The sequence below is a fragment of the Schistocerca gregaria genome, chromosome 9, assembly GCF_023897955.1.
Source record: "Schistocerca gregaria isolate iqSchGreg1 chromosome 9, iqSchGreg1.2, whole genome shotgun sequence".
In the NCBI taxonomy this organism is placed as follows: domain Eukaryota; kingdom Metazoa; phylum Arthropoda; class Insecta; order Orthoptera; family Acrididae; genus Schistocerca; species Schistocerca gregaria.
In genome coordinates this window covers 252,240,964-252,264,153 of record NC_064928.1, presented here as the reverse complement: position 1 = coordinate 252,264,153, position 23,190 = coordinate 252,240,964, and positions in this window count along the sequence as shown.

The following is a 23,190-nucleotide window of genomic DNA, read 5'->3' as shown; positions in this document are numbered from 1 at the left end:
TTTAACCAAATTCCAATCTCCAACGTTTTCCTCCGAATGCGGAGATATTTTGTCGGCACCCGCCTACATAGAGAGAAGTGATCATCATAACAAAATAAGAGAAATCAGAGCTCGCACGGAGATAAAAAATTAAGTGTACGCTTTTTCCCATGTGTTGTTCGAGAGAGGGTAACGCTAGAGAAATGGTTGGAAAGTGGTTGAATGAACCCCCTGAATTTTGGAGAGTAGTCATGCCGATATAGAAAGGCCCCATTATCGCGGATGATGCTGTAGCATACAGAGAAGTTGCAGCATTAGAAAATTGCAGCGAAATGCAGGAAGATCTGCAGTGGATAGACACTTGGTGCTGGGAGTGGCAACTGACCCTTAACATAAACAAATGTAATGTATTGTGAATAGATTATATGATAGCGAAACAAACACTGGTAGCAGTTACTTCTGTAAAATATCTGGGAGTATGCGTGCTGAACGATTTGAAGTGGAATGGCCATATACAATTAATTTTTGGTAAGGCGGGTGCCAGGTTGAGATTCATTGGGAGAGTCCTTAGAAAAGGTAGTCCATCAACAAAGGAGGTGGCTTACAAAACACTCGTTCGACCTATACTTGAAAATTGTTCATCAGTGTGAGATCTGTACCAGGTCGGGTTGAAGGAGGAGATAGAGAAGATCCAAAGAAGAGCGGCGCCTTTCGTCACAGGGTTATTTGGTAACCGTGATAGCGTTACGGAGATGTTTAGCAAACTCAAGTGGCACACTCTGCAAGAGAGGCGCTCTGCATCGCGGTGTAGCTTGCTCGCCAGGTTTCGAGAGGGTGCGTTTCTGGATGAGGTATCGAATATGTTGCTTCCCCCTACTTATACCTCCCGAGGAGATCACGAATGTAAAATTAGAGAGATTCGAGCGCGCACGGAGGCTTTCCGGCAGTCGTTCTTCCCGCGAGTCGTACGCGACTGGAACAGGAAAGAGAGGTTCAAAAATGGCTCTGAGCACTATGGGACTCAACTGCTGTGGTTATCAGTCCCCTAGAACTTAGAACTACTTAAACCTAACCAACCTAAGGACATCACAGACATCCATGCCCGAGGCAGGATTCGAACCTGCGACCGTAGCAGTCGCACGGTTCCGGACTGCGCGCCTTGAACCACGAGACCACCGCGGCCGGCCAGGCAAGAGAGGTAATGACAGTGGCACGTAAAGTGCCCTTCGCCACACACCGTTGAATGGCTTGCGGAATATAAATGTAGATGTAGGTTGTCGCGTAAATTGCTTAGAATACTCCCAAGAGCCAACGGTCAGCGCAAGAACTGAGAATGTCCTGCAGCCCACTTTGTTTCTGTCCCTTAGCGATCAAGCTCATAAAATTAGGCGAATAATAACTTTCACAGAGAAATACAGCGTGGGGCAGACAAAAGTGGGCCAGAGAAGAGAGTTCCACAGTACAAATAAATACAGCAGAGGAAAGAGAGTACTAACCTGACCATAGAAGATTTGCAAGTGAAACCATCCATCTCTTGGCTCTTCTGGGCCCTGGCCAACATGTTGCTGAAGGCGCATCGAAGCTAAACTGCAAGAATTGCTGCAGTCTCATCCTAATCGTTCTTCTGCGGTTCTTCAAGATCGTGACGGTTGCTGCGATACACCTTAGACTTGAGGGCTCCGCCCACTGACACATCAGGTGGCCTGGTTGGCCATCTTGGAGCACGACCAGTCTGACCTCTGCTAACAACAGTGTCAGGCGCGACTACTGTGCAAATGCTGTCCAAGGTCCGGCCGGCTGCATAGGCTCTTGCTCCGTCCTGTTGGAGGTACACTATTGGCCATTGAAATTGCTCCTCCAAGAACAAATGCAGATGATAAACGGGTATTCATTGGAAAAATATATTACAGTACAACTGACATGTGATTACATCTTCACGAAATTTGGGTGCATAGATCCTGAAGAAATCAGTACCCAGAACAACCACCTCTGGCCGTAATAACGGCCCTGATACGCCTGGGCATTGAGTCACACAGAGCTTGGATGGCGTCTACAGGTACAGCTGTCCATGCAGCTTCAACGCGATACCACAGTTCATCACGAGCAATGATCAGCCTATTGTGACGAGCCAGTTGGTCAGCCACCATTGACCAGACGTTTTCAGTTGGTGAGAGATCTGGAGAATATGACGGCCAGGGCAGCATTCGAACATTTTCTGTATCCAGAAGGGCTCGTACCGGACCTGCAACATGCGGTCGTGTATTATTCTGCTGAAATGTAGGGTTCCGCAGGGATCGAATGAAGGGTGGAGCCACGGGTCGTAACACATCTGAAATGTAACGTCCACTCTTCAAAGTGCCGAGACGTGTAACCAATGGCACCCCGTACCATCACGCCGGGTGATACGCCAGTATGGCGATGACAAATACACGCTTCCAACGTGCGTTCACCGAAATGTCGCCAAACACGGATGCGACCATCATGATGCTGTGAACAAAACATGGATTCATCCGAAAAAATGACGTTTTGCCATTCGTGCACCCAGGTTCGTCGTTGAGGACACCATCGCAGGCGCTCCTGTCTGTGATGCAGCGTCAAGAGTAACCGCAGCCACGGTCTCCGAGCTGGTAGTCCATGCTGCTGCAAACATCGTCGAACTGTTCGTGCAGATAGTTGTTGTCTTGCAAACGTCCCCATCTGTTGACTCAGGGATTGAGACGTGGCTGCACGATCCGTTAGAGCCATGTGGATAAGATGTCTTTCACCTCGACTGCTAGTAATACGAGGCCGTTGGGATCCAGCACGGCGTTCGGTATTACCTGAACCCACCGAGTCCATATACTGGTAACAGTCATTGAGTCTCGACCAACGCGAGCAGCAATGTCGCGAAACGATAAACCGCAATCGCGATAGGCTGTGATCCGACCTTTATCAAAGTCGGAAACGTGATGGTACGCATTTCTCCTGCTTCACGAGGCATCACATTTAAGCTTCACCAGGGAACGCCAGTCAACTGCTGTTTGTGTATGAGAAATCTGTCGGAAACTTTCCTCACGTCAGCACGATGTAGGTGTCTCCACCGGCGCCAACCTTGTGTGAATGGTCTGAAAAGCTAATCATTTGCATATCACAGCATCTTCTTCCTGTCGGCTAAATTTCGCGTCTGTAGCACATCTTCGTGTCTAGGAATTTTAATGGTGAGTAGTGTAACTGAAGGTCTTTGCCCCCTCCATCAGTGTCGTCACAAATGGTTTTAAGATGGTGGCAATGTAACGTGCAAAAGTCAGCGTCTGATGAAAGAAGACGGGACCAATAATGTGGCGTGCAGGCACTCCACACCAAAGCCCAGGACGAGCGATTCTCTGATTTGACATAACCACTCAGTGAAACCAGACTTCGTCACACATAAGGAACACATCCATGCACAAACCATTCATTTTTTATCTCAGTGAACAGCCACTCACAAAACCGGGGGCGCTGAAGAGCGTCTGCTGGTTTTAGTACATGAACAGGAGACACTCGGTAGGGATGGATGTCCCCGTCCAGGTGGAGTATTATTGAGCTTGATCGACGTGATATGCTGGTCTCTTGTGACAGGTGTCAGGTTAATTTGGTAGGGCTCTGCAGCCACATTTTCTTATGTGCGGGCAGGTTTCGGAATGTTTTTGACTTTTACAAAACAGATCCTGTTTGACGCCGTTTTCGGTCTGAGCGTTGCATGACACTCTTCGCTCGCACTTTGAACTAATACATTTGACAGCAAACAACTGACCACACCGTAACACGTAACTTTGCACACGAACACCCGCTACTCCACCGGAGTACCATCGTCCCCTTTCCATTGCTCCACTCACACTTGCATAGCTCGCTCTACGCTCTGAACCGGTGTGCGTCATATTGTTGGTATACACGCGGTGAGCCCGTCATAGGGTGTGGCTGTGTGCAAACATTCACGTCCAGCCGTATCCACACGTCCGGCCGCTGTAAAAGCATTTATTGTTAACGCGCACCGTTCGTGAACGGAACGGTAGATACCGTTGGTGGGTGATACTGTAAAATGTTCCCTTTGTCACACACTTCACAGTCGGTAGCGGACAACTTTTGTTGTGCTCTTCAGTCCAAAGACCGGTTTGATGCAGCTGTTCACGCAACTCTGTCCTCTGCACGCATATTCATCTCCTCGTAACAACTCAAACCTACATACATCTGTACCAGCTTACTGTATTCATTTCTTCGTCTCACTTCACAATTTTTACCGCCCTAAATTTCACTCCATCACCATCTGTGAGTATGGGGTTGATCTGCTGTTCTGTTATTCTGCGCAACGGATTAATCTAAAGTGTACCCTTTACCCTGTGGCTCCTGCAAGATGCAATTTCCACCCCCACACTAACACTACTACAGAAGTCAGACAGACGCTCCTAACGTTCTAAAGAGAAATGCCTGAAAAACTTTTCAGCAATAAATACCTTTTGGAGTTGTCCACTGTAAGGAAATGACACGAAAAATCACAAAGTTTCTTAAGTAATTAGTGCGATACTTGGGTACTGGAGTAGTGCTAGTTAGTGTAAGAAAAAGATGAAACTAACGAAAATTATTATTCATTTTGCAAAAATTCTGAGAAATAACAATGGCACTTTTAGTTATGAATTGAACAAGTTATATCCTGGATCTTTTCGGAATGTGAAGTTACCTCTCAAGGATAGAATTCGCTAATGAAATTTCTATACAAAGTTTAAAATTGTTATTGACTTGGCAGAATGGCTGAGAGGCGCGCCTACACAACTTGAATAATTATCCGTTACAATGTTGCTAGGTACGGTCGAGGGTGTCGCATGTGAAATACAGTGAAGTGTACTGTTGTGGAGGAAATATGGGGCTCGCCATCGCTGCAGCGCACAATCTCGTAAGCTGCGATGACTGCTCTCTGCGCCGCTCGCTGCTGACAAATAAGATAACTCTCGTTCTATCTGGATTGACCTTCGCCAATCAAACTCTCCCTATGCCTTGATGAAGTTAAGGATTCCTATTTGCCCCTAGTCTAACTACAGGCGTCGTGCACTAGTCAGATAACCAGTCCATCACAATGCCACTCAAAAATTCGCTCGCAGTCGTTTAACTGTAACTCTGTCCAATCACATCCCACAATAAGTGTGTCGGCCAACACAGTGAACAATGCTTAATCGCAAGGACTCAATATAGAGTCGCACTTTGATTCGCTCTCGACAGAGGTGCTCTCCCAGTGAAGTACTGAGGAGAGATTTGTTCCTCGCTCCAAGAGCGACAACATAACGGTGCCTCTCCACGCCAGACGTGAAGGGATGTATCTTTCGGTCTCTTCCATTACTGCTTCAGCTGAAGGCGTCAGAAATATCGTCTGCCAATCAGCACTGCTCTTCTAAAACAGAAGAACGACGTTTCGTTTAAGGCGACCAATCCGGAAATCTGTAGTTTGGCATTTACTGTGTTCCTGTGAAAAATCTCTGAAACTGCATGCTGTGTGTAAAGAATGCGTAGGTTGGACGCTCCCACACAATGTACCGGAATTTGCTTTTAAGCCGAACACAGAGTCGTTCCTCCTTTCACTCGGGCCCACGCTGTCTGCTCCGTGGGTGACAGAGGTTGACTCGTCCTCTGATGGGACCGGCCTCCCGGCGTGCGGTCTGCCTCTCTCGAACTAAAAGCTCCTGTGACCGCCGTGTCTGGAATGCATGTGTGTACGCCAGCCTCGAGTATTTCAACCTCAGTGCGCACTTGTTATTTGCATATTGTTTACATGAATTCATACAATACTGACTTTATCTTATCAAGTTCGGGTTCGAACGAAGCGTCTTGATGTGCAGAATATGATTGTGAGGGTGGAATATGTAAGAAATGAAGGTGAGGAGACAACGACGTCTCACAACCACACTCATGATCCCATCGTGTCTTAGGATGTGCCCTTTCTTTTCTTCTTCTTCTTCTTCTTCTTCTTCTTCTACTAATTCCCCTTAATTATCGCTTAGGTCTTTCCACTTCCACCATAATTACTTTTCCAGGCCACGTCAATATTCTTATCTTCATCTTTCCACCAGTATCAGTAATTGACTACGGCTCTACCAATTATCTACATATACATCGAACCACCTTCACAATTCTCTATTATTCCAATCTCGTATAGCGCTCGGAAAGAATGAACACCTATATCTTTCCGTACGAGCTCTGATTTCGGTTATTTTATCGTGTTGATCGTTCCTTCCTATGCAGGTCGGTGTCAACAAAATACCGCGTGATCAAAAAGTCAGTATAAAATTTGAAAACTGAATTAATCACGGAATAATGCAGATAGAGAGGTACAAATTCACACACATGCTTGGAATGACACGAGGTTTAATGAGAACCAAATAATTCAAAAGTTCAAAAAATGTCCGACGGATGGCGCTTCACTGATCAGAATAGCAATAATTAGCATAACAAAGTAAGACAAAACAAAGATGATGTTCTTTATAGGAAATGCTTAATACGTTCACCATCATTCCTCAACAATAGCTCTAGTTGATATAATGTCGTGAACAGCACTGTAAAGCATGTCCGGAGTTATGGTGAGGCATTGGCGTCGGGTGTTGTCTTTCAGCATCCCTAGAGATGTCGGTCGATCACGATACACTTGCGACTTCAGTTAACCCCAAAGCCAATAATCGCACCGACTGAGGTCTGGGGACCTTGAAGCAAAGCAAGCGCTGTATCATGTATAAGATACAGAGGCGAGCGAGTGCACGGGACTTACCCTAGTTCACTGCTAGTAGCGTCACGTCATCGTAACGCGCCTGCATATAGTATTGCACCACATTTAACATAAAAGTAAAAATTAAGATTTGTGTGTAAAACTTTGTTAAAGTATAGTTCTATGTAATAATGTTTCAGGTAACAAATCTTAATGTTATAAAATTAGTAGTTTACGTAAAATTCACGTTTTGAAAGAAAAATAGGAGGCGCTAAATAATGACGCTAGGAAGCCAAAATTTGGTGAGAAGGTGCAGTAAGAAGTCATTAATGAGTGGTGCTGGTTTCCAAAACCATAAAACTAAAATTGACTCCAGAATCCGCGTTTTTCGGAAAAATCAGAGGCGCGAAATAATAGAGCTACAATATTGAAAATTGGTAGGATGCTTCAGTTCACCCTAATAATAATAATGGAAATACCACAATCAGTTACCTCTTCTAGTTTTTTAGTAATTTAGTAAAAACTACTTTTGTGAGTAAAATGTACATAAGCATTATAGATTAAGTACTTTAAATTTTAATGATAAAACAAATTCTTTAAGACCAATGATCAGATAGGACAATTAACAAAGCTACACCAAGTTTTAGTCTTGTAGCATAATTAACAGCTGATACAAGTCTTGATAAAGCTATGGTTCAGAGGTAACAATCTACCGTTAGTTCCATTGTAAAAATTCTAGAGAGTAAAGTTTTAATTTTAGCGGGCTGAGATTTTCTACGTGCTTCTGTACTGCTCAGATGTATGTATACAAAAATTGAGAAGTTTGTAAAGCTATTATTAAATGTGATATTTAAGATTATGTGCCTGAGATAGCGGTCATTTGGAGGCCGCAGGCATCTGCATATGAACGGAAAGAACAGATGCTCTCTTGGCGGTACGCGCCGGAGCTATATAAAAAGAGCGGCAGAGGCAGTAGTAAGCTCACTCCGCATTAGACCAACGCCTAGTCCACGCGAGCTTAACGTCCGATCGCGCCTCGCCTCGGGTGACGTCATAGCGGGCTGTGACATGCGCGTACTTAGCAATGTAAACGGACATTGAAAATCGCGAGGACTGTACACCGTCCTGGATCGTTTAGACTTCCGTAACAAACTGTTATTGTGCCGTCCGTGTGAAGTATAATTCCGCGTGGCAAGTGGTGACTAACTCCACTTTTAAGGCGAGCATTAATCTTTTTTTTTAACATTATTGCGAACTATTAATAGAGCACCGTTAGTTAGAGTAATGAACTATTCGGGAGGAACTTGCTGTAGAAGTCGCCTCTGAACTATTAAACGATTGGCTGAATTAACAATATTTAATGTCTTTAGCATTTTCAGAAGTTTCGAGTAATTTGTGTGAGCCTTTAAGATAATAAAATCTTGTTTGGAACTTTGAATTTTATTGAAGCAGCCCTAATCCCGTGAAGAACTATGGATATTTTTCGTTTAGCTGGGCTGTACAGGAATGTGGCCGTGCAGACTGGGAACTAAGGTCAGTAAGTTTCCCTTCGCTTTCTGACTGGCCACCAAATTAGTTGCCAGGCTCGCGTGATTTAAGGTGGCAATGTTCAACTTTCATTCAACATTAAACAACGACTTCTTCGCCGTCCCACATATGTTGCATTCGACAACTTCTTCGCCGCCCCACATATGGTGCTTATCTGCCGGGAAAACTGAATTAAAAGCAAATAAAAGTGCTCGATGTGTGAAAGCGATTGGTATAAATTAACGAACTCGGTAGGCAATAACAGGACACTGAATTGAACTAGTGTGGGAACAGTGTTACCAGTAAAGGCAGGTGTAGTGTATAAACAATAAGTGTCTACCGCTGTACGTTGGTTAGTGACGATGGTGAGGAAGGCGACGATGCTGGATCGCGGCTGCCGACGGCGCTGAGACTAAAGGAAGACGGTGCGTCATCGCGGAGCTGCGCTGATCTGCGAGACAGCTGCCGGCTGCGCCGAGCGGTCAACGGTGCCTTGCTGCCCCCCCCCCCCCCCCCCCCCCTGGAGCTATTGCAGTAGGCGATTCCTGTGGCGGTACTCGACGCTACGGCTGCTGCTGCTGCCTTCAATACGTCGCGACGCGTCGCATCACGATTGCTGGTACACCGCGACGACATCATTCGTCGAAATCAAGCATTTAAGTTAAGTCAAAGACTTTTAAAATATTTATTAACTGCTGCTAACAAACTAAAAGATATGGAAAGTAGTGTACATTTCAGAAGGGAACCGGTCTCTGACCAAGAATCCTCACGATCAGGAATTGAGTTTAATGAGGATGGTTCCATTAATGCCTCAAATATTGAACTAGAACGTAATTTGTCACCAGTAAATTATGACTTTAATTTAAATGAGAGTGCAGGGATGCAATCAATAAGTGAAATAGAAGTCAAAAGGGAGCCAGTAGAGTTGCTAACTTTGTCAGGTAGTGAAACTGAGCTCAATATATCTCCAGCTCAGTCAAGTCAAGAGATACAAAGTATCAAGGTAGAAGCTCCGGATTGGATGCAAATACTGTTTGCCAAACTCGAATCAAACCAAAATAAAATTGAGGCTAAAATTGAAAATAGTAATAAAGAGTTGGAGAATAAAATTGAGGTTAGTAATAAAGGGTTGGAAAATAAAATTGAGGATAGTAATAAAGAACTAAAAGAAGAACTGCAGTCAAAATGGAATAGTTTGAATTATAAGATAGATGCTATTCATCATGACATTCAAGTAAAAGTAGGGCAACAGTTAACTAAAATGCATAGTACTTTCAAATGTGAAATAGATCAAATTCAAAAAAATTATCAAGAGGCAGATGAACTTTTGGAAGTGAGGTTGTCCGAAAGATTGAGCAACGAGTCCAAACTTTGCTCTGACAAAGTTAAAGAGGTACAAATTAAAGTAGATACTTGTCAGAAAAACATTGAGAAAGTAAAAGAAACCTGTACCGAAATTCGTGGTGCAGTGGAACAAAGATGTTCTGCCAGGATAGAAGCAGTAGAGTCACAAGTAGAGGAATTAAATACTAACATTGCTAACCTAGAAAATAGAGTAACCTCTGTTAATTCTAGTCATTCTACTGTACAGCATGTGACTTCAGTTGACGCCGCTTTTATAGGGTGTCGACAGTTTTTGCGCTTTGATCCTGATAAGTACATTCACCCTCTTGAATTTTGGAATGACTTTGAGGATGTTCTCCCCAACACTTGGTCAGAAAGAGAAAAAATTTCATTTATAAGAAGTCATTTGTCAGGTGATGCTTTGCGATGGTCAGCGGATGTAATGATCAAATGTAAAACTTTATCTGAATTTAAGTCTGCATTTCTCAACGAATACTGGTCACATAACAAACAAAATGATGTGTTAAGGGAATTCTGGAGTGGTAAGAAGTTTTTCCCAGGGCGTGAATCAATAAAGGATTTCGCTAGGAAGTGGGTTTCAAGACTGTCACATTTGACAGAAAAGATGAAGCCAGATATGATCATTATGGGTTTAGAAGGTAAGCTGCCGTGGTACTGGCAGAAGAGGATCATTTCCGCCCCTAGAGATAATATAGACAAATTTATTGAATATCTGGAAAGAGTGGAAAGAGTAGCTGCTGCTGAGGAGCAGGTGCAGCAGAATAACAAATCTTCTAACAATCACGTACAAAATAATGGAAACGTGAACGTTAGAAATATGGAAGTTAGGCACACCAAAACAAACTATCGAAACCAAAGCCGTGGCAGAGGAAGAGGGGGTAGATACTCACCACGCTTTCGTAACAACTACTATGACGAAAGTGGAGAAGTAAATACTATGCCATTAAGACAAGAAGGGAGTCATGATGCTACTATTTCTAGTGGTGTCACAGATGAACACAACAGGCCGCGTGTGGGAAACTAAATCCCGTCTATGAGGAAACTGGCGCTCACCAGGCGGTAACAGTAACACAGCCAGTAACGGAAACACAGACAATCAGCCAACATACACAGACAGACAACATGGATGACGAAATAAATACAGATAATACCAGTGATGTGTTAAGCCACTCTCACAAAATAGTGGATAGTATTTTGGATACACTAGAAAAATGGGTCAAGGAAGAACAGGAACTCAAGGTAGATAATGGGGAAGAAATAGATAATGGGTTTGAGTCTGATGGGAATAATGATGAAGTAAAAGCTTACATCTTCGATGAAAATGGCAATCTAAAAGCTGAAGTAGAAGTAGCAGAAGTAGAATCAGTACTGCAAAACTTTAGAGAGGAGGAAATGATGAATGAAGGGGGTAGAAATAGTAACGAGGTGAAAGAATCTAGTAGCTGTGTAAACGTGCCACAAATGGTTGAAGGTGACGACATTCTTATGAACAGCAATATTGCGCAGGGACGCAGTTGCTCAGAGGTAGAGGATAGTTTGGCTGATGTGCAGCAGACAAAAGTAGAAAAAGTCGTCAGATGCTTCGATTTAAAGTTAGTGGACAGATTAGAGAAAGCAGCTAAGATTATAGAGCATGATGAGCCCCAGGATGTAAATGTAAATGTAAATGTAATTGCAACTGATCAGAATTACTTTAGCTGGAAGAACATAGAACGAGATTTATTAGACGAGGTGTGTGAGCAACCTGTTCAATGTAAAATAACTCACCCTGTTATCAAAGTAAACATATCAGGAGTCACTGTGCGTTGTCTGCTTGACAGTGGCAGTGAAGCAAGTGCTTTATCACAAACATTTTTTGACACCATACCCAATAAAGAGAAGTTAACAGTTATGAAAGTAAGTGGCTTAAAGATTATAGGTGCTACTGGAAAAGTCTCTAGACCAGTTCAACACGAAGCTTTGATACCCATTGGTATAAATTACGTAGTAATAGATCATCCTTGTTTGATTGTGCTAGGCTTAAGTGTTGATATGTTGATTGGTACTGATTTCTTATCAAAGTACCAGGGAAAGATCAATTTTGATCAGAACAACTTAATTTTAACTTTACCTGACTCTAAAGTGATAAGAGAGTCTTTTATAGGAAGTCATATAGGCGGTAGTAATGAAACATGGGAACTGCCTATTAGAGTAATAAAGAATAAAGGATACTTGCAGGAAAATTTGGTTTTCAGTGAGAATGAGGAAAGTGCTAAGGTTGAAGAGAGACACATCCTAAAGGAATTTAAAATTAACAGTAATTAATTACTGTAGGGAGTCTGCCACTCTTTGGCGGATACACGGTTTGGCGTACCGTGCAGTCCCAGCTGGGTGAAACTTTATTTCCTTTTCAAGTTTCATTCCCTTCTTCTGGTCTATCATAACAGGTAAGAATCACATATGTCTTCATGTTGTATATATGCTATTAGGTTTTAAGTATTCTTAGTAAGGATCTACCTAGTGAATGGCAAAACAAAAGTCTGAGTACCAATAAGAGGCAAACATGGCTAAAATAAATAAATTAAAATATTTCATGTAATTGTAAAGGGTTAGAAACTACAACTAAGAGAGACACTTTGCAGTATACGAAGTACGGTATGAATATGAATAATCCATGAGATTATGCAGAAGGTAGTATGTTGCTAGAAATAAGGTTGTCTGAAGGAAAACAGCGTAAGAAGGTAATGCTCATAGAGGCAAGCAATGGCGTTTTAGAATTAAATAAATGGAGATGTGTGGAAGTGGTGTGAGGATCGCACCAAATATATAGAAACAGGACGTCAATAGGCTGACAAAAGGAAAAGGGAGAAAGAAGTGGAGAAATGAAGTATTTTGAATCTGGAAGAAAAGGGAGAAAATGAATAAGGTGAAGAAGTGAAGTAAGTGAATTGAAGTAAATGATGTAGGATTAAAGAATAATTCCCTCACGTCTCGTGAAATGGTGGAAAACGCTAAATCTTGCTTGAGGCAAATAAATAGTTAAACAGACAACAGAAACACACAAATATTGGAAAATGCAGAAATTTGGAATCGGTATACTGAAAATAACTAATTTCTTTAGTAATTCATACAATAAAGCAAAGTGCTGGTCAGCAAATGACTTTTTTGATGAACTAATCCATACGATAATTAAGCCAGAGTACATTAAAACTAAAAGGTTACTCAATTTTCTAAGTTGAAGCAAGATCTTAATATATTAATTTGCTAAAAGAATTTTCACTATTTAGGAACCTAAAAGATTATTTATGAAAGAAGAAAGTAGGAGCTATTGTATCAGATACGACTTAGTGCTAAATGTCTTTCTGACAACTTCACAATTAGTAAAATAGTGCCAGAATATAAACTATAAAATGTACTTTGTCCTACCTTAGATATAAGTTGAAAACAGAAACTTAGACTGTATTGTCTGTTTCTCAGGGACATGCAGGCTGCATGAATGACTGACAACAAGCGGTAGGGAGATTGGAAGTAGAGACGCAAACCACAGTGAATACAATTTCCTCCCACAATTTTGTCAATCAGTGAAATTAAATGAGTATTACAATAGGACACCCACCACAGTGCCGAGTATTATAGTAAAAGAAAAATGTGAGTGCGTTGCAGTGATAAAAGTCGTGTGTATTTTCTTTTTCAGGAAGAGACTGATTTAAAAAAAAAAAAATAACTATTTTGTAACCATTGAAAAATTTATATTTCCATGTAAATGTATGTAAATAATTTGTGAATGTCTTCTGTACTAGGTTTTCTATGTGTATATGAGTATGGTTATTTTGTGTATGTAGTAATAAGGAATTTCCTAAGAAGAAGCAACTTAAGTTGAAAGAGGTGTACTAAAGTAATCCATCGCTTGTTTGTTCTTTTAGAAATTTAATTTTGTTCAAAAATATATTTTCACGAAAATTAAAAAGGGGGTGATGAAGCAAAGCAAGCGCTGTATCATGTATAAGATACAGAGGCGAGCGAGTGCACGGGACTTACCCTAGTTCACTGCTAGTAGCGTCACGTCATCGTAACGCGCCTGCATATAGTATTGCACCACATTTAACATAAAAGTAAAAATTAAGATTTGTGTGTAAAACTTTGTTAAAGTATAGTTCTATGTAATAATGTTTCAGGTAACAAATCTTAATGTTATAAAATTAGTAGTTTACGTAAAATTCACGTTTTGAAAGAAAAATAGGAGGCGCTAAATAATGACGCTAGGAAGCCAAAATTTGGTGAGAAGGTGCAGTAAGAAGTCATTAATGAGTGGTGCTGGTTTCCAAAACCATAAAACTAAAATTGACTCCAGAATCCGCGTTTTTCGGAAAAATCAGAGGCGCGAAATAATAGAGCTACAATATTGAAAATTGGTAGGATGCTTCAGTTCACCCTAATAATAATAATGGAAATACCACAATCAGTTACCTCTTCTAGTTTTTTAGTAATTTAGTAAAAACTACTTTTGTGAGTAAAATGTACATAAGCATTATAGATTAAGTACTTTAAATTTTAATGATAAAACAAATTCTTTAAGACCAATGATCAGATAGGACAATTAACAAAGCTACACCAAGTTTTAGTCTTGTAGCATAATTAACAGCTGATACAAGTCTTGATAAAGCTATGGTTCAGAGGTAACAATCTACCGTTAGTTCCATTGTAAAAATTCTAGAGAGTAAAGTTTTAATTTTAGCGGGCTGAGATTTTCTACGTGCTTCTGTACTGCTCAGATGTATGTATACAAAAATTGAGAAGTTTGTAAAGCTATTATTAAATGTGATATTTAAGATTATGTGCCTGAGATAGCGGTCATTTGGAGGCCGCAGGCATCTGCATATGAACGGAAAGAACAGATGCTCTCTTGGCGGTACGCGCCGGAGCTATATAAAAAGAGCGGCAGAGGCAGTAGTAAGCTCACTCCGCATTAGACCAACGCCTAGTCCACGCGAGCTTAACGTCCGATCGCGCCTCGCCTCGGGTGACGTCATAGCGGGCTGTGACATGCGCGTACTTAGCAATGTAAACGGACATTGAAAATCGCGAGGACTGTACACCGTCCTGGATCGTTTAGACTTCCGTAACAAACTGTTATTGTGCCGTCCGTGTGAAGTATAATTCCGCGTGGCAAGTGGTGACTAACTCCACTTTTAAGGCGAGCATTAATCTTTTTTTTTAACATTATTGCGAACTATTAATAGAGCATCGTTAGTTAGAGTAATGAACTATTCGGGAGGAACTTGCTGTAGAAGTCGCCTCTGAACTATTAAACGATTGGCTGAATTAACAATATTTAATGTCTTTAGCATTTTCAGAAGTTTCGAGTAATTTGTGTGAGCCTTTAAGATAATAAAATCTTGTTTGGAACTTTGAATTTTATTGAAGCAGCCCTAATCCCGTGAAGAACTATGGATATTTTTCGTTTAGCTGGGCTGTACAGGAATGTGGCCGTGCAGACTGGGAACTAAGGTCAGTAAGTTTCCCTTCGCTTTCTGACTGGCCACCAAATTAGTTGCCAGGCTCGCGTGATTTAAGGTGGCAATGTTCAACTTTCATTCAACATTAAACGACTTCTTCGCCGTCCCACATATGTTGCATCGGCAATAGTCTGTTACGTGAAATGAACATTCAAACAACTCATTCGACAACTTCTTCGCCGCCCCACAACCTGGGAGGCCAAGCATGACGAAAGTGGCGGTTGAGCACACGATCATCACCAAACGACGCGCGCAAGAGATCTTTCACGCGTCTAGCAATATGGGGTGGAGCGCCTGGTTCTAATAAAACCCCATGTCATTCCAAGCATGTATGTCAATTTTTAGCTCTCTATCTACATTATTTCGTGGTTTATTAATTTTTCAAAATCACCATGACTTTTGGATCACCCGGTATTTTCGCATTTGGAGGAGAAAGATGGTGATTTCGTGAGAAGATTCCGTCGCAACGAAAAACGCCTTTCTTTTCTTTTTGTTTAGTATCCTCCAACCCCACGACAGGGACTCCCTTTTGGAGCCACGTATTCTCGTTAATCTTAGGGTGGGCAGCAGTCTCTGGCTCTTAGGTGACGATACTGTGGTCCACGGAAAGGTGTCGTCGTTGGGCGACTGTACGATGATACAAGATGACTTGGACAAAATTTCTTGTTGGTGTGATAGTGGCAGCTGGCTCTAAATGTAGAAAAATCGTTCAAATGGCTCTGAGAACTATGGGACTTAACATCTGACGTCAGCAGTCCCTTAGAACTTAGAACTACTTAAACCTAACTATCCTAAGGACATCACACACATCCATGCCCGAGGCATTGTGTTCGCGCGGTTCCCGACTGAAGCGCCAAGAACCGCTCGGGCACACCGTAGAAAAAATGAATGTTAACGAGGACGAGCAGGAAAAACAAAACCCGTGATGTTCGGATGCAGCATTCGTAGCGTCCCGCTTGACGCAGTCACTGCAGAGCGATATGATACGGGACATCCATGTGAGGATTGTGGTAGGGAGAGCGAATCGTCGACTTCGCCCTGTTGGGAGAATTTTAGGAAAGTGTTGTTTATCTGTAAAGGAGACTGCATGTAGGAAGCTCATGCTTCCTGTTGTTGAGTACCGCTCTAGCGTTTGCGATCCAAACCAGGTCGGTTTAAACGAAGACTTCGAACCAATTCAGAGCCAGGCTGCTACACTACTGTCCATTAAAATTGCTACACCACAAACATGACGTGTTACAGACGCTAAATTTAACCGACAGGAAGAAGATGCTGTGATATGCAAATGATTAGCTTTTCAGTGCATTCACACAAGGTTGGCGCCGGTGGCGACGCCTAAAACGAGCTGACATGAGGAAAGTTTCCAACAGATTTCTCATACACAAACAGCAGTTGATCGGCGTTGCTTGGTGAAACGTTGTTGTCATGCCTCGTGTAAGGAGGAGAAATGCGTACCATCACGTTTCCGAATTTGATAAAGGTCGGATTGTAGCCTGTCGCGATTGCGGTTAATCGCATCGCCACATTGCTCCTCGCATTGGTCGAGATCCAATGCCTGTTAGCAGAATATGGAATTGGTGGGTTCAGGAGGGTAATACGGAATGCAGTGCTGGATCCCAACGGCCTCGTATCACTAGCAGTCGAGATGACAGGCATCTTATCTGCATGGCTGTAACGCATCGTACAGCCACGTATCGATCCTTGAGTCAACAGATGGGAACGTTTGTAAGACAACAACCATCTGCATGAACAGTTCGACGACCTTTTGCAGCAGCATGGACTATCAGCTCGGAGACCATGGCTGCAGTTACCCTAGACGCTGCATCACAGATAGGAGCGCCTGCGATGGTGTACCCAACGACGAACCTGGGTGCACGAATGGCAAAATGTCATTTTTTCGGATGAATCCAGGTTCTGTTTACAGCATCATGATCGTCGCATCCGTGTTTGGCGACATCGCGGTCAATGCACATTGGAAGCGTGTATTCGTCACCGCCATACTGGCGTATCACCGGGCGTGATGGTATGGGGTGCCACTGGTTACACGTCTCGGTCACCTCTTGTTCGCACTGACGGCACTTTGAACTGTGGATGTTACATTTCAGATGTGTTACTGCCAGTGGCTCTACCCTTCATTCGATCCCTGCGAAACCCTACATTTCAGCAGAATAATGCACGACCGCACGTTGCAGGTCCTGCACGGGCCTTTCTGGGTACAGAAAATGTTCGACTGCTGGCCTGGCCAGCACATTCTCCAGATCTCTCAGCAATTGAAAACGTCTGGTCAATGGTGGCCGAGCAACTGGCTCATCACAATATGCCAGTCGCTACTCTTGATGAGCTGTGGTATCGTGTTGAAGCTGCATGGGCAGCTGTACCTGTACACGCCATCCAAACTCTGACTCAATGCCCAGGCGTATCAAGGCCGTTATTACGGCCAGAGGTGGTTTTCTGGCTACTGATTTCGCAGGATGTATACACCCAAATTGCGTGAAAATGTAATCACATGTCAGTTCTAGTATAATATATTTGTCCAATGAATACCCGTTTATCACTTGCATTTGTTCTTGGTGTAGCAATTTTATGGCCAGTAGTGTAGATTTGTTACCGTTACGGAGATGTTTCGGTAACTCAGATGGAAATCCCGGAAGGAAGGCGACGTTTCTTTTTTTTTTTTTTCGAGAAATTGAAAAAATGTAGAGAACCGCCATTTGAAGCTGACTGCCGAACGATTGTACTGCCGCCAACAAATATTTCGCGTAAGGACCACGAAGGTAAGACACGGGAGATTGGCACTCATACTCAGAGTCGTTTTTCCATCGCTGTATCTGCTGGTGGAACAGCGAACGAAACGATTAGTAGTGGTACAGGGTACCCTCCACCAAGCACCGTATCGTGGCCTGCGGAGTTCATACACTATGCGATCAAAAGTATCCGGACACCTGGCTGAAAATGACTCACAAGTTCGTGGCTCCCTCCATTGGTAATGCTGGGATTCACTATGGTGTTGGTCCACCCTTAGCCTTGATGACAGCTTCCACTGTCACAGGCATACGTTCAATCACGTGCTGGAAGGTTTCTTGGGTAATGGCAGCCCATTCTCCACGGAGTGCTGCACTGAGGACAGGTATCGATGTCGGTCGGTGAAGCCTGGCACGAAGTTGGCGTTCCAAAACATCCAAAATGTGTTCTATAGAACATGTTGCAGGCCAGTGCATTACATGGATGTTACTGTCGTGTAACCACAGGCCGTGTAACCACATGCCGTGCATAATGAGCAGGTGCTCGATCGTGTTGAAAGATGCAATCGCCATCTCCGAATTGCACTTCAACAGTGGGAAGCAAGAAGTGCTTAAAACATTAATATAGGCCTGTGCTGTGATAGTGCCATGAAAAACACGACCACACCATAACACCACCACCTCCGAATTTTAGTGTTGGCACTACACACGCTGGCAGATGACGTTCACCGGGCATTCGCCATACCCAAACTCTGCCATCAGATCGCCACATTCTGTACCGTTATTCGTCACTCCACACACCGTTTTTCCACTGTTCATTCGTCCAATGTTTACGCTCCTTACACCAAGCGAGGCGTCGTATGGCATTTACCGGCGTGATGTGTGGCTTATGAGCAGCCTCTCCGCCATGAAATCCAAGTTTTCTCACCTCCCGCGTAACTGTCATAGTACTTGCAGTGGATCCTGATGCAGTTTGGAATTCCTGTGTGATGGTCTGGATAGATGTCTGCCTATTACACATTACGACCCTCTTCAACTGTCGGCGCTCTCTGTCAGTCAACAGACGAGATCGACCTGTACGCTTTTGTGCTGTACGTGTCCCTTCAAGTTTCCACTTCACAATCACATCGGAAATCTTTAGGAGAGTGGAAATCTCGCATACACACGTATGACACAAGTGACACTCAATCACCTGACCAAGTTCGAAGTTCGTGAGTTCTGCGGAGTGCCCGATTCTGCCCTCTCACGACCACTGAGGTCGCTGATATGGACTGCCTGGCTGAAGGTGGCAGCACAATACATCTAATACGAAAAACGTATGTTTTTGGGGGTGTCCGGATACTTTTAATCACATAGTGTACGTAGATGTAGATGTAAACGTTTCTCTCGAAGACGTAATTTTTGGTCGTCTGTTTTCCTTAATGTAAAGAAACGGAAAACACTTTACAGCCTATAGCAGACAATATTTTCTTTTGCAAAATACCTCTAGGGCACGGACCCGTGAAAAGACAAGATTAATTTAATGTAATTCTTACAGACGCATACCTGCTGAAAGAATTACACTCTGGTACAGTCTCACTTTAAAGCGTCTACTGCACAGCTTGTCATGTGACCCAAAGCATGGTCTGTTTGCAACTGCGATCCTTGCCTTGATCTCAGTTTCCATACTATTCTGTTCGCTAAAGATGTTCCGCAAATATTTAAATACGTCTACTTTGCTGAAAGTGAATTAATCAACTCCCATGGGGTACCATCATTGTGCGCCTATCTTACGACCGTCTTACCCTCTTTCGTTAGTAACCCCGCTTTTCTTGTAATATTTTTGTAAGAGCGTGTCATAAGGTGCAACTCCTCTCCGCTATAAATTTCACAACAACATAGACCGCATCTGCTAGCCGATTTATTGTGTTACTGCCCTATCTTATTTCAGATGGGCTCAATTTTGTGTTCTTAGCTTGTCCTTTATGAAAGTAAATTAAACAGTATCGGAGATAATGACTCTCCTTTCGTGAAATCAGTTCTGACTTCAAAATGTTCTGCCATTCCTGTACTGATCTTTACCCTGCGATAGATTTCCTCTGAATACATCTTTACTGGACGTAATAAATTTAATGGGAATTGAAACTCTTTCGCCGGCTGGGGTGGCCGTGCGTTTCTAGGCGCTACAGTCTGGAACCGCGTGACTGCTACGGTCGCTGGTTCGAATCCTGCCTCGCGCATGGATGTGTGTGATGTCCTTAGGTTAGTTAGGTTTAAGTAGTTCTAAGTTCTAGGGGACTGATGACTACAGATGTTGAGTCCTATAGTGCTCAGAGCCATTCGAACGATTTTTGAAACTCTTTCACTACGTTGGTGATTGTGCTTCTGTGAATTTGTACCGTTAAAACGGCGAGTGCGTTCGCTGTAAGAAGAATTAGGCAACATAATACCTCCTGCCTCCTACGCCCGTCGAAGTCAGAGGAATTATGCCTCCAACCACACCTTACCGATACTTGTTCTTCCATCCGCCATTCGCGAACGTAACAGGGAAAGTGAAAGATGGTAGCCCTGCAGGGAATAGCCTCCTCCACACACCATAAACAAGCTTCAGTAATATAGGAAGAGATGTAAACGCATGCTGCGCACTGTCGCGTACGAATTTCGAATATCGACAGCGGAGGTGGGCTGACAAACAAATATAATGTATCTTACTAGGCGTCACGTAGTAGTAATAAAAATATTGATAAGCAAGAATGAGATCAAAACTAACGTAAGAGAAGGAGAGGGCGTGTCCCACTGACGTTGACTTGTGTACTGTAAAAGGCGATCAAAGAACGAGGAAAGGAACAGAAAGACAAGGATTATTTTTGAAAAATTTCAAATCGGAGAAAAGGGAATAATCAGAGAATGGATTTTTCGGTTTTCACGATCTTTCCATCTTAGCTGAATGTACAGAAGATATAACAGTGCAGATTTATCTCCTACAACATACGGCTTCAAAAAGAGGCACATATAGGTACATCTTTCGGAAAAAAGAAAATAATATTTGGGATGCGAAAGAGCCACCTAAATTCGTGGAAAATGGTTATAGAAGAATAAAAAAAAGGCAACGAAATTTAAATATATAGGTAAAGTAGCACAACCGGATGCTGCGGGCAAAGAAGACAGCAAGGGCAAAGAAGATGGAATTGACTTTTCAAGTAGTAAAATGCTTTCATAACAGAAATCTTCAGAATGAGATTTTCACTCTGCAGCAGAGTGTGCGCTGATATGAAACTTCCTGGCAGATTAAAACCGGGAAGTTTCATATCAGCGCACATTCCGCTGCAGAGTAAAAATCTCGTTCTGGAAACATCCCCTAGGCTATGGCTAAGCCGTCTCTCCGCAATATCCTTTCTTTCAGGATGTTTACCCTGCAAGGCTCGCTGCAGAGCTTCTGTAGAGTTTGGAAAGTAGGAGACGAGGTACTGGCGGAAGTAAAGCTGTGAGGAGGGGGCTTGAGTCCGGCTTGGGTGGCTCAGTTGGTAGAGCACTTTGCCGGGAAAGGCAAAGGTCCCGAGTTCGAGTCTCGGTCCGGCACACAGTTTTAATCTGCCAGGAAGTTTCAACAGAAATGTTTATCCGTAAATGTATAAATCCGGCGCTGCAAACCTGTCATTAGACCAGAATGCTTTTATGCTTCAGAATTCCCTGTGTGAAATACAGCCAAACAGTTAAGACAAATAGGAAAGAAAAATAGTCAGAAAATCTTGGCAGTAAAATATGACGATGCAAAGTGGAAATTGAGAAGTAACAAAGAATTTTATGAAAAAATAGAACGAATAAATTAAGAAGTATCAAAGAAGTTTATGGAAAATAGAACGAATATTAGACACAATGACAAAGAGGAGAGTTGTATTCTATGGACATCTGAAAAAGGCTACAAGAAACCAGAATGAAATAATGAAAATGGATCAAAGAAGTGGAAACAGACCTGAGGAAAATTGAGGTAACGGATGACGAAATAGGAAAAAGAAACAAGTTCAAAGCAAAGGTTAAATGTTTCACGGCCTTCAAAGAGAAACGAAAGATAGGTGGAAAAGTTTGTGCCTCAAGCCGACACCATAAGTAAAGACAGTAGATGACAGCCGGCCGCTGTGGTCTAGCGGTTAAGGCGCTCCGTCCGGAACCGCGCGACTGCTACGGTCGCAGGTTCGAATACTGCCTCGGGCATGGATGTGTGTGATGTCCTTAGGTTAGGTTTAAGTAGTTCTAAGTTCTAGGGGACTGATGACCACAGCAGTTAAGTCCTATAGTGCTCAGAGCCAGTAGCTGACAAACACAGAAACTAGTCGGAAGATCAGCGTAGACACGCCTCCAAATGTTTCCTTAAGTCACCGCAGCCGGAAAGTTATTACTTTAGTTCAGTCTTTAAGTAATAATACGTTCAGACTAAGTATTCTGTACGCAGGCAGCCGTATTCGTACTACGACGACAGTATCGGATCCGGCTTCGTGCACCTAGAAATGAACTTATTATTAGTCAAAGCCTATAGTTGATAAATTGTAAATGCCGTGTGGCTAGGGCATCCTGTCGGGTAGACCGTTCGCTGGGTGCAAGTCTTTCCATTTGACGCCACTTCGGCGACTTGCGAGTCGATGGGGATGAAATGATGATGATTAGGACAACACGACACCCAGTCCTTGAGCGGAGAAAACCTCTGACCCATCCGGGAATCGAACCCGGGCCGGTAGGTATGACATTCCGCCGCGCTGAACACTCAGATACCCTTTTTTTTCGGTATTGTTGGTTTCTTTGGGTCTGCGCGGACGTCACATGACATTCGTTCAAGTTGACCGATGATTCCTTTACTCAGTTTTTTTATTACAGAGGACAATCGGCCTTCTGACCGAACACGCCGAGCTACCGTGTCGGCAAGATAAAACAGATATGAAACTTCCTGGAACATTGAAGCTATGTGGCTTACCGAGACTCGAACTCGGGACCTTCGCCTTTCGCGGGCAAGTGCTCTCCAACTGAGCTACCCAAGCACGACTCACGCCCCGTCCTCACAGCTTTACTTCTGTCAGTCCTCGTCTCGTACCTTTCAAACTTTATGGAAGCTCTCCTGCGAACGTTGCAGAACTCCGTTGCAGAGTGAAAATCTCATTCAAGTTAAAACAGACCTGAGGAAAATTGAAGGCTACCTGGGGTGGACTGTACTTTGATGCGAAACTGTCATTCCCGATGACAATTTCTATATGCAATTGGATGTCCGAAGGAACAGGCACAGTCGTTATGAAATATATTAATTGTATTCGTATTTGCGAATACGAACGGCCATCACCTATGTAAGGGAACGACGGCCCTAAAAAGTTGTGATAGACCGACGCTCGATCCCGGGTTCTCCTCCTTACGCGAG